Source organism: Numida meleagris, chromosome 1, assembly GCF_002078875.1.
Source record: "Numida meleagris isolate 19003 breed g44 Domestic line chromosome 1, NumMel1.0, whole genome shotgun sequence".
Classification (NCBI taxonomy): domain Eukaryota; kingdom Metazoa; phylum Chordata; class Aves; order Galliformes; family Numididae; genus Numida; species Numida meleagris.
Genome location: NC_034409.1, coordinates 106,896,525 through 106,909,734, shown reverse-complemented (window position 1 = coordinate 106,909,734; position 13,210 = coordinate 106,896,525). Strand labels below are relative to the sequence as shown.

General features: G+C 43.1%; 1 protein-coding gene across 1 annotated transcript in view; it reads right to left on the bottom strand.

The window, feature by feature from the left end:
* Positions 1 to 13,210, bottom strand: part of BACE2 (beta-site APP-cleaving enzyme 2) — a 52,605-nt gene that overhangs the window by 29,770 nt on the left and 9,625 nt on the right. The gene's annotated exons all lie outside the window — the stretch shown is intronic.

Here is a 13,210-nt window from a genome sequence, read left to right as displayed (position 1 = left end):
TAAAATAGTCATGGTCATGGAAGGGGGAACACCCACCAAGCCCGTATTTGCACAGCAAATTAATTTATGACCACCTCAAATTTCTTTTTGGCCCAATCCATGTGTCCCAGCGACCTGCCTTGTCCAGGACACATACTGCTTTGTGTCCTGTTTAAAGCACTGCTTGCTGTAGGGCTGATGAGGTTTCTAGGTAGAGGGCTGAGTGCCAGTCAGAGCAGAAATAAGCATAAACACGAAGCTTGGAAAGCATAAGAAGGCATAACTCCTTCCAAGCAGTGGCAACCTACCACAGTCTTCGCTGCCTGGGAACAGGAGGAGGGCAGATTTATAAGCACAGTGAAAAGCACTGATTGGAAGGCAGCCTTAGAGAAGGCCACTTGTTCAGTTAATTGAGAGGATAATGTATGCCAAAAACTGCCTAATGAAAACACAGAAAAAAATGAAATTTTCTCTTTCTCTATTTGGCTCAGATGACCCATCTGGTTCACCACAGCTGCAGGAAAGTGCTTGTACTAGCACAAAGCAGAAGGTCACAGCATGTGAACGAGCTGAGATGCAGGATCACCTTGAAAGTACAGCTTGGGCGAGCCATTAAATGATAATTTAAGCCAGAAAGAGACTGTACCACTACCAAAACTGGTGGTCATGTTTTTGACTGCTCTTGGCTGTGTGTTTCCCATGGCTTCTTGGCACAAGCACTAGTATCCACATGGCTGTGCTGCAAATCAGATCAGTTTCCTCACCTACAGTTACAAAAAATTAGTCATCTGTCATCTCAGACAGCTACTTGACAGGAGGTGGTAGGAGCAGATACTAGAAAATGGTGATTGCCTCCTTTGGTGACAATGGGATCTCAGATTGGCCCCAAAATGATTGTGAAATTATGCTCTAGGCAATAGCAGACACCTGCCCCTATAACAATGTTAAGGAATTAAGAATTTTCCAGTGGGAGGTAGACATCAGGACTGGTTTGCCTGTGGTTTGAATCCAGCTTGAACTCACCACTTCTGCAGCCCTCATCAGTTCTTAAGATTCAAGGCTGAACACCAAAAGTAGATGTGGGAAGGGTAAGAGAGAAAGATACAGTAAATGAACTTAGTGTTGGCAAAGGAGGTGGCAGAACAGGATCGAGTTGAGAAAGGAGCATAAAGACAAAGGAGGATAAAGCACTTGAAGAAGATACGCTGAATACTTCTTTGATAGATTTTACAATGAGCAGTCAAAAAAAGTGTGAGTTAATGTTTAAAAACATTTTTGGTTTGCACATGGAGGGGAAGGAAATAGTGGGTTGCCCCTGTTTTACCTATACAATACGGGACTGCAGAGATCTGAAGAAAACAAACACAAAACCAACTGATAATGGGACTCTCTTTTGAACTACATGCACTTGTCATTGGCATTCCCAGTCCTAATCATGCAAAAATGTTAAGACTAAATGTAAACAAAACCACAACCTTAGTCGTCAAGTTATTTATCTACCTCACTGCATCTCAGATTTTAGACTAAGTGGAGACAATACATTAAAATTTATTTTGCAATCACTCACAAGCTAGACAGACTTTCAAAAACAAAAGGACAAATTTAAGTTCACCTGGCTCCAGGAACTGAGGCTTTAAAAGAAAACGAGAACCTCTGAGGCATGACTTGCAATAAAATCCACAGTTTACTTCATACATTGTTTTGCTGAGATTAAAATCTAACATTCCGTCAACTATCTATGAAAGTAAGAGTTATTACTTTTTTTTTCCCTCTTTTCCCCTCTGGGATAGAAATCATATTAAAAATAAATAACAAAGAGCAGCTACAATGCATGCATCTATTAGGACCAACAAAAGTTGCCTCAAAGGGGTGCTGCGGGGCTTAAATTAATTAGCATTACCAAGGCAGTCTGTGATGTTTGAGTAATGGGCACTGTATATCAGCTGCATAAATACATGTAGGTATTGCCCTAGCCTCAGTAATATGCATGACACTGTACATGGAGGAGGACTGGAAAAAAAACACACAAACAAAAGCTCAATCACTAACTATGACACATATGAAAGATATTTCTTCCCCTCCCCACCTTGTATAAAACGTTAACATCACGGAATTCACAAATCACTGAGAAAAAGGGCAAGTTTACTGCCCACAGGACAGAGCGAATCAACATTTCCACAAGCAAACTGATACCCCCACAAGAAAAAAAAAAAGAAAAAAGAAAACACAAAGACAGCTAACCATGCAGGTCCCAGCCCACTCGGCTGCAGCCACGCTCACACGACAAATCACTATTGAGGCTGACATTCCTGATCTGCATGTTTGTGCATAATGAGACGTGGGCGGCCAGGGCAGACACAGATTTATTGTGGTCCTCACAATGGCAGCAGTGATTAGCAGATCATTTTGGGGTGGGTATAACTGACTGAGCGCTCCTTCTCTTCCCACTGCCCTTTGGCTCTGAACTTTCTTTAGTGCCTCTCCATCTCATTAAGAGCCACTTTCATGTTGTTGCTGCCAGAGCCTGTGTTATTCTGTGCCAGTTCTCTGCCAGTGTAACAGGGCTGCTGGGCAGCTTCAGACCAGCTCTGATGAATCACAGGGCAGCAGCCAGAGTTCTCAAGGCCCAAGGCCCAAGGCCTGCCCTACTCCATCTCCAGAGGTCAACTGGGCCCAGATCACAGCAGGTGGAGGTGACAGCCATCACATTTTACCATCCTGCTTGCTAACGAAGCCTGAACTCCACAGCACCTAAACTCATCCCTTCACCTATCTGCAGCAGGGAAAGAAGGCACTGATGCTGAGGGAGAGCCAACAGTGGTGGGAGCATTCTCCTCAATGGCCTCCTGGCAAAGCATGAGAGACCAAGAATCAAAGCTGTCTGTCTCTTACAGCTGATTATTTAGCCATTGCCATGTTTTTTCAGAAACCATTAGATGAAGTTGTATTTTGCGATAGCCAAGATCAGAGAGGCATAGTTGAATCATAGAATATCCGGAGCTGGAAGGGCCCCACAGGTCCAACTCTGGGCTCCACACAGCACCACCCAAAATTCAGACCCTATGTCTGAGAGCATTGTCCAAACACTTCCTGAACTCCGGCACTCGGAGCCGTGCCCACTGCCCTGGGCAGCCTGTTCCATGCCCACTGTCCTCTGGTGCAGACCCTTGCCTTAATCCCCACCTGACCCCCCCATGACACAGCTCCATGCCTCGAATGAGGCTACAAAGGAGAAATGTCCCAAATGCTGCTGAGTTATGACATGCCCAGTATTAAAAACCACGTAAGACTCTCTTCCTTTCACTTTCTGAGGCACAAAAGGAAAGCCTACCATTATTTCTTTCTTTCTTTTGTTTTTTTTTTTGTTGCCATTTCCAAGTTCTGCTTCAGATCTATACAGCAAACGTAAAAGCCTTTTTTCCACTGAAGGTCACCTTTACTACAGCTGTCGGAATCTATACCTATCTCATACCTGGAGATTATTATTTTGTGAATAGTATGCTTCATACAGAAGCAGAACTGATATGATTACTAATAGGAGATTCATAGTGATGCCTGGGTATCAAGTGAGCAAGACAGGAACATCCACCTCTGCCATGAAAAACTTACAGAGGAAATCTGGCACCCTATCTACACGCCATTAAGTTGTGCTTAAAAAAACCCAAACAACTGAAAACCTGTTTACTGAAAGTCATGAACACTGAAATGCATCAACAGGGAGGCAGAAGTCTCCTTAGGCCATGTATCTTCTGCATTGTTTTCTACTCTGAATGGGTGGAGACACTGAAAAAAAAAACAGTTGTAATGATTCATTTCAAGTGGAAGTCAAATACACTGTCAATACTTCAAGGATCTCTCAAACTTTCCAGTGCTTGATTCACTGCCAGCATCAAATAGGACTTACTGTATACTCACTCAACTGTTTAATAATTTAACTCATCACTATGTCTTTATTTTTTTAAGTTTTCCACTGCCTAATATTGCTGTATTTTTGTGTCAGGAAAAAAGGGTCTTTTTTTTTTTTTTTTTTCATCTTGTCATCTTTTTCATTCAGCAAAGCTTCCTCTCTCTGAGGTTCAGGCTCATGCTCTGCCTGTGACTGTAAGTGCTTCCCTGCTATAGGCAGGGACACCTCCCTCTACACCTGGTTGCTCAAAGTCCCATCCAGCCTGGCCTTGAATGCTTCCAGGGAGGAGACATCCACAACCTCTCTGGACAATCTGTTCCAGTGTCTCATCACCTTCAAAATAAAGAATTTCTTCCTGATATTTAGTCTAAATCTACCCTCTTCCAGTTTAAAGCCATTTCCCCTTGTTCTGTTGCTACATGCCCTTAGAAAAAGTCCCTCCTCAGCTTTCCTGTAGGCCCCCTTCAGGTACTGGAAGGCCGCTATGAGGTCCCTCCAGAGACTTCTCTTCTCCCCATCTCTCTCAGCCTGTTCCTACAGGGGAGGTGTTCCAGCCCTCTGATCATCTTTGTGGCCCTCCTCTGGACCCACTCCAACAGCTCCATGTCCTTCACATGTTGGGAGCCCCAGAACTGGCTGCAGTACTCCAGGTGGGGTCTCACAGGAGCAGAGTAGAGGGGCAGAACCACCTCCCTCACCCTGCTGGTCACACTTTTCCTGATGCAACCCAAGATATGCTTGGCCTTCTGGGCTGCAAGCGCACACTGCCAGCTCATGTTGAATCTTTCATCAACCGACACCCTCAAATCCTTCTCCTCAGGGCTGCACTCAAGCCATTTTCCGCCCAACCTGTATTTGTGCTTGGGGTTACCCTAACGGAGGCGCAGGACCTTGCACTTGGCCTTGCTGAACTTCATGAAGTTGGCATGGACCCACCTCTCAAGCCTGTCCAGGTCCCTCTGGATGGCATCCCTTCCCTCTAGCACGTCAGCTGCACCATTCAGCTTGGTGTCGTCTGCAAACTTGCTGAGGGTGCACTAAATCCCACTGTCCATGTCACCTACAAAAATATTAAATATCACTGGTACCAACACCAATCCCTGAGGGATGCGACTTGTCATCAGTCTCCACTTGAACACTGACCATTGACCACAACTCTCTGAGTTCCAGCCAATTCTTTATCCAGTGAGTGGTCCATCCATCAAATCTGTTTTTCTCCAATTTGGCAACAAGGATGTCTTGCGGGACAGTGTCAAACTCTTTGCACAAGTCCAGGTAGATGACATCAGTTGCTCTTTCTTTATCCACTGATGCTATAACTCCATCATAAAAGGCCACCAAGTTTGTCAGGTATGACTTGCTCTTGCTGAAGCCATACTGGTTACCACCAATCACCTTATCTTTATTTTCCATGTGCCATAGTAGGATCTTCAGGAGGATCTGCTCCATGATCTTGCCAGACACAGAGGTGAGACTGATTGTAGTTCCCTGGATCTTCTTTTTTTTCCTTCTTGAAAATGAGGGTTATGTTTCCCCTTTTCCAATCAGGGGAACTTCACCAGACTGCTATGACCTTTCAAATATGATGGATAGCAGCTTGGCAACTTCATCCGCTAGTTCCCTCAGAACCCATGGGTGGATCTCATTGAATCCCACAAACATGTGCACCTTCAGGTTCTTTAGATGGTCTTGAACCTGATCTTCACTTACAGCAGGCAGATCTTCCTTCTCCAGGTTCTTACCTTTTCTTTCTGCAGCTTGGGCAGTGTGGCTAGAACCTTTGCCAGTGAAGACTGAGGCATAACAGTAATTGAGCACCTCAGCTTTCTCTGTATCCCTCGTGACCAGGTCTTCAGTTTCCTTACGGAGAAGGTCCACATCTTCCCTGGCCTTCCTTTTATCACTGATACACCTGTAGAATTTCTTCTCATTTCCCTTTATGTCCCTGGCTAGATTTAATTCTATCTGGGTTTTAGCTTTCCTAACCTGATTCCTGGCTGCTAGGACAACTTCTTTGTAGTACTCCCAGGCAACCGGTTCCTGCTTCCACTCCCTATAGATTTTCTTTTTGCACTTAAGTAAGTCCAGGAGCTCCTTGTTGATCCATGGAGGCCTCCTGGCATTCTTGCCTGCCTTCCTTTTTCTCGGGATGCACTGCTCCTGGGCTTGGAGGAGATGGCCCTTGAATACTTACCAGCTTTCTTGGACCCCTCTTCCCTCCAGGGTTTTACCACAAGTCATCCTGCCAGGCAGTTCCCCAAAGAGTTTGAAGTCTGCTCTCCTCAAGTCCAGAGTAGCAAGCTTGCCGTGCACCCTCTTTGACACCCTACGGATCTTGACCTTTACCATTTCGTGGTCACTGCAGCCAAGGCTGCCACTGAGCTTTATTTTACTCACTAGTTTCTCCTCACTGGTGAAGACAAGGTCCAGCATAGCACCTTTTCTCATGGGTTTCTGTACCACTTGGAAGATGAAATTATTATCGACACATTCCAGGAACCTTTTCGATTGCTGGTGCCCTGCTGTATTGTCCTTCCAACAAAAAATCAGGGTGGTTGAAGTCTCCCATGAGGACCATGTTTTGTGAACGTGAAGCTGCTCCTATCTGTTTATAGAGCCTTATCCACTTAGTCTTCCTGGTCAGGAGGCCTGTAGCAGAACCCCACTACAGTGTCTACTTCCCCTGCCTTCCTTTTAACCCTAACCCATAAGCGCTCTGTTAGCTCCTCATCCATCTCCACGTGAAGCTCCATGGACTTCAGCTGGTTGTTAATGTAGAAGGAAACATTCTCTCCCCTTCTACCCTGCCAGTCTTTGCAAAGAGTTTATACACGTCTATTGCTACATTCCAGTCATGAGAGCCATCCCACCATGTCTCAGTGATGCCAATGCCTGTAACTCTTCTTGCTTTTTCACCAGACACTCTGGAGTTCAGTCAAAAACTTAATGTTAGGCAACTGATAGTTTCCATTCCACAAGCCAGTAGGTCCAATGAAGCTGGATCTGTAAGACATCGCAATGAAAACCACAAATGATCATATCTTCCCTGGGATTTCTACTTGACCCAGGAGCCTGCCATTGTATTCTCCTCTCTCCCTCCCCCAGTAAAGAGTGAACATTACACACTACTAACATTCATATGCCATTCACAATCTTGTCCTGCTGTGTTTTCATGATTTCTCCCACACATATGCTCAAAATAGGGCTTATAGTCCTACTCTCCTTGATGGAGTATGCCACACAGTAAGCTATCACAAAGTAAAAACATTTTCTGTCCACATTTAGAGACTTATAAATTGGAAGCATCCCATTACTGGCTTGTGAGCTGTTGCCACATACCATGATATTCTGTCTTAGTAGAAGTCCATCCCATCTAAAAACTCCTGAAACTGTAACATATCTTAACTCCCTCTCTCCCTTCTTTTGTCCCACACATACTAGGCCCTACAGAAAATAATCTCCTAGACAGTGCTTAAAAAAAGTGCACAGAAATGCTATGCTACTTTGTTAGGGATTAGCAGCTAGAAATCATTTGGGTAACAGTTCTTCTTTTTTAAGCTGGTTAATAGATAGGAAAATTAGTTGCCAATTTAAATACTGCCTCATTTAACACAACGATTCCTAATTACATTACCAGCCCATCTGGCAAGAATTGCTTAGAGCCATCACACAAAACAGAAAACACTCTAGCAACTATATGCTGTGTTTGCCCACAGTTATTATGTGTAATTATTGGCATAGACTGTCAGTCAGGTTATTTCAGCAATTTGTTTCTACAAATTAATAACGTTACAATATACTGTGGCTTCTTAAGCACAGTTACTATACACTATTTTCGGTGTTATCCAGAATTACCATTTACAGCCTACTTTCTAATACATTCAAAAGACTAAGCTTTAATGCAGATTCTTCATCTCTTCCTTTTGAGATAAAGAAATAAAACCTAATTAAAACATGAATCAGAGGAATCTTTGGAAGTGTGTCTAGATGCAGGGGCCTGCAAAGCTGCACATAAACTGAAAGCCTTTGTGATGAACCATTTCTGCTTATAGAATGATGTCTTTTTCACTGGACAGGCAGGACTGAAACAAAAAAAAAGGGTGTGTTTGTCAGTCTGTACAAAAGACTGGTACACTGCTGCTGAACACTGGAGCAGGGACAGGATTTTGCAGTTTTTCATGGCTCGTTAAGCAGTCCCCGGACTTGAGCAGCTTAGTCCTTGTTATTCTGCAGCACTTCACAGAATCACAAGACTGAGGCGGGAAGAAACCACTGGAGGTCACCTCATCCAACCCCTACTCAAGCAGGGCCAACTACAGCAGATTGCCCAGGTCCAAGTCCAGACAAATTTCGAATATCTCTAAGGAGACTCTACAGCCTCTCAGGGCAACCTGTGCCAGTGCTCCGTCACCCACACAGTGAAGAAGTGCTTCCTGAAAGTTAGATGGAACCTCCTGTGTCCCAGTTTGTGCCCATTCCCTGATATCCTAGCACTGGGCTCTTTGCACTCACCCTTCAGGTATTTATACACACTGATGAGCTCCCTTGAACCTCCTCATCTCCAGGCTGAGCAGCCCCAGCTCTCAGCCTCTCCTCATAGGAGGAGGTGCTTCAGTTCCTTCATCATCTTGGTGGCACTCTGTTGGGCTCTCTCCAATACATCCATGCCTCTCTTGTACTGGGGAGCCCAGCACTCCAGGCATGGCCTCATCAGTGCTGAGCAGAGAAATGCAGAAATTAACTCAGCTGTTTGACTGACTGTTGCACACCACTGGTGATACTGGATAAATTCCCTACCCAACTCTGTGGCTTGGACCATATGACACTTCACCTTTGTGGAGAATGAGGAAGTGGGAAGCCCACACATTATGTTGGATCTAGGAGGAGAATTTCCAAATGGTGCTTTGAGGGAAGTCACCTCACAGGAATCAACAGACAAATTCTTTGCTACTTCCTCTTGAGAAAGGTTTAACTACACAGCTGAGATAAGAGAGGTGGTGCAAGAAATCAAAATGGAAAAGAGATTAATGATTTTCTAATCAAGTTTGTTAAGCAGGTGGTGCCCATGTTTTACTGCAACGTCATCCTTAGGGACACAGGAGGTGGTGAACTATTGCAGCATGAAAACATGGCCAAACCACACAGTCAAGCATATTACTGAAGATAATTCCTGCTCTGATGAGAGCAGAAGTCTGTCAGAGGAAGTGTGGTGTATTTGTAGGTTATGGAGTAAGTGGGAGAACAAATTGTAAATGGAGGCTCTTCAGGGCTGCAGTAGATCAACTCCACCAGAACTTGTTCAGCATTTGCTGTCGTTTTCCCCCACCACATAGCCAAATGATGTCAGGATCTGAGTTGTGATCTCATACTTACACAACCTTTACCTTCACTCTACCGCCACCACCCGCCTCCTAAGGCACTCTTCTGTCACCGGCCACCATCACATCTGCATCAGGCTGACAGAAGACAGTCTCCTGCCCCAAATCTTCTCATGATCTGAACTGCTGGACTGGGAAAAATACTTTTTTTTCCCCTTGGAAATGCAATAATTTCTTTCTTTGCCAGAAGATGAAAAGTACTATCAGGATTAGCCAATCTTTCCCTGTTTAAGAGAGCTATGTGCTTCTGTAGTTCAGATTTGTATTAAAAGCACAAATGCTAAAGATGACTGATTACTCTGAAGTATAAACTTGCTAAACTAAATTGTGACTTGAAATATTAACATCTGACTCTGGGACTGATGAATAGTCATTTTGAAGAGAAATATTACAGGAAGTGCTTTATATATATTATCATTTTGACAATAAGGGAAGGCTATTATGGTTTAAAGACAAAAAAAAAAATAGTCAGCCAATCAATCCTGGTAACAAAGGAAAATATCTATTCTTCATTTCTTGCCCTCCTTCCCACCATTTCCTTCAGTTTCCTAAACATTAACATTCTTCCTGCACATGCTGTCTCATGTGGTATCTTATTTTTCAAGCTGGAATTCATTTGCTGTGTCTAGATTCATCACACAACACATCCATCCTATTCATGTTATATGAACATGCTTCACTGTTGAACATGAGCAATTACTTATTTATCTTAGTGCTGCGTGAGTCGTAGCAATTTTGTCTCACTGCCTTTTCAGAAAAGATTGACCTTTTTTTCTGTTTTCTTCCAGACACAAGTTCCTCTCCTGTATCACTGACTTGGACACCAAATAGCTGACAAAAATGTGTGTGAAACAACTCCCTCATTCATCAAAACAGCTATACCTCAACTGAAGTCATGCCTTGTTCTAGGTATTGTGTTTTGAGGAAAATCTGGAAAACTCAGAGAAGATTCATTAACAACAATCATCTGGAGGTCCAGGAATATCTGTAAATAAACAATGGAAGGCTTGAACTGTTTGCAAGATTGGGGAAAACTGTGACTGTCTTTTAACGGAATGTAAGCTTATAGGGTCCTCTCCAGCCTTTCCCACTGTAGGCAGCAATGCATGAACTTCTACTTCTAATGTGATGTAGACAATTAGTTGTTACTAAGAACAGTCCAATGTGCTTCCAAATTTCAGTGAGGAAAAATATATATATTTTCTATTTTTCTAAGCATGTTTGTGAATTAAAAGATTACGACATGCTTAGATAAATGTAAGATTAAAAAAAAACAACAACAACAACAAAAAAAAACAGCATGCCAAAACACAAACACATCCTGAAATGTAAGAATGAAAGCAGAAAACATCAGGCAGTTACACATTAAGTATGCACAAAGCCTCCATTAAACCAGAAAGAAGTTTCCACCTGTTAGTAGGTGTACGGGAATTAAATTCATCAATTTTCCACTAATTACAGTACAGCACTGAGAGACAAGAGAGAGCGTAGGCTGAATACCACTGAGACCAACACTCCCGTCTTACTGCAAGGCTCACTAGGAATCCCACTGCCCACTCAGCCTTGGTTTAGAGAGATGGGCTACATCTGAGCTTTGTGCTACATCTGAGCTTTGTGCTACATCTGAATTAGTCAGCATCTTATCCAAAGCTCACTTCTTCCCCAGTAAACACAGAGTCAAGGTGTTGGAGAGATAGCTATTAATTCAATAATCCGACAGCTAACAAGAATCAGAAGAAATGCCTGAAGACTGTTTCAACCACCAGCCCGTCTTGGAGATAGGCTTGTGAATGCCATGACAGATTTCACAGTCACCTTCTGAACCTGGAGCTCATTCCTGGTTTGAAAGCACCAAGTGTAGTCACAGCAGAGCAGACTTGCTGGGCACTGCTGGGCAGGATTCTGAGCTCTGTGGAGCAATGGCCAGCCATATGATAGAGCTATGAGTTCATGGGGCTGTATGTGCCAAACAAAGACCCAGGGAAAGGAAAGAGCTCTTTTGTAAACAGGAGGGCAGTGGAGATTGGGAAGGACTGCACAGCTGTTTCAAAACACAGGAATACCTGCCAGCCATAAAGGGTTTCACTGTCCCCAGCCAACTACTCCTTAGTTAGCATCTACGCACTAATACCCATGTGCTTAACCACACTTCATTCCTGAAGTAAAGGAAAACACTGTCAAATTGTTTCAGTTGACCTGAAGCTAAACTTTCCCCATAGAACAGACAAATACCTCACTGAAAAAAAAAAAAAACTAACAAAAAACCATCCACCTCAAGTGTCTTAGGTTAAACGTCTGCTGTGTCTGTTCTGTTTACCAGTATTTCTTAGAACAACAGTTCTATGTTAAACATTTCAGAAGGTTTTTTGCTGTTGTTTTGTTTTAGAAAAATGAAAAAGGAGAAAAGGACACATCATGCTAATATATTACTTTTCAGAATATGAAGAAGGGGTTTTTGCTTTGCTTTTTTTCTTTAAAGGAAATGAAATCAGTAAGCCTATGTTAATGTATTATATGCAATGAATTATTATAGTTAGAAGCTGCGTACAGTTTAGAATTTCAATTTTCCTAGGCTTTCTGCTATGCAAAATTAGCTTCCAATTTATTTTGTCAGTCCATCCTTTTCTTTACTTCTGTTGTTCATTAGAATCAGAGAGACTGCTGTCTGAAAAAAAAATTGCATTTGTATTTCTTTTTTCTGCCTAGCTTCAGAAGTCCTATACTCTAAAGAAACCCACCTTCCACTGCAGTATCTGTAAGATTGGAAGTTTTACACATTTACACAGAGCCAAGCTACATCAAATAAACTGAAAGCTTGCCCTAGCTAATCTAACCTTCCTCATGCCGCACATACAAACTTCTATACCATGAGTCACTGTCCATGTTTACTGTGCCAGCTGGAAATAATATAACTAATCAAAGGTCACATTTCAAACTTCAACACACCTTATGAAATCCACTCCTAACACTCCTGAGTGTAGACTAGGAGGTATCTCTTGCCTCACAAATATTGCTTTATTTTAAGTCTTCCTTTTGTCAAAGACACCATCTTTCAGTAGCAGGCAGAGCCAGCAGCAGTCTAACAGGAAAGCCTCTGTCTCACTCTGGTACTTCTACATTTGCAGGATAGTAGTGAGAAAAATCCACGTTTTAAGAATGCTGCGTGCTTGACCTGATCTCAAAAGCCCTTTTCCCCCTCCTCCCCCTGTCAGTTCACTCCTGTAGCTACACAACTCTCTTCAGGTTTTTTTTCTCTCTGTCAAGATGTTAGTTTCGGAGACGGGTGTTTGTTAGTAAAGGTTTTTCAAAGCCTGAAGAGCTGCATGAAGAAAGGTGAAGGAAGGACAAGGCAGACACATCAGGCTGAGCTGTTCTCCCTGAGCAGGCTGTCCTCAACCAGGCGCTGTGCCTGCACAGTATAGCTGCTCACTGTAACATCCTTCCAGCCATACCTAAGGACTCCTACAGAAATGTCTCACTGTGTTTTACTGTGCTTTTCACAGAGCAGGACATTGAATGCTTGTACAGTATATGCCATCCATTCCCCTAAAACACTCTAACAAAATCAAAGCAGATAAGCATCATTTTTCTTAAGATTCTTTTCATCTGCACACCATAAGAGTGAAATAAACTTTTCCAAAACACTAAAACCAATGGACATGACTACATGAGAATGCCCACCCCACTGATCAAATGGAGTTTGTGGTTCTGAAAGCAGCCTCTGCCTTCTGCAGGCCAGAAAACCATGGACTAGCCCATGGTCACACACTGGCATTCCTGAATCAGACAGGACTGTGGGATACAGGGAGGTAAGTACATTAGCAATCTCCTGGAAGAACAGGCTATGCAGCTCCCTGTATCTGAAATCATCACCTATGCTATAAAAATGTCATAACTTGTTCCTTGGGATGGGACTTGCAGCACTGTTAGATTTTGTTCAACCTAA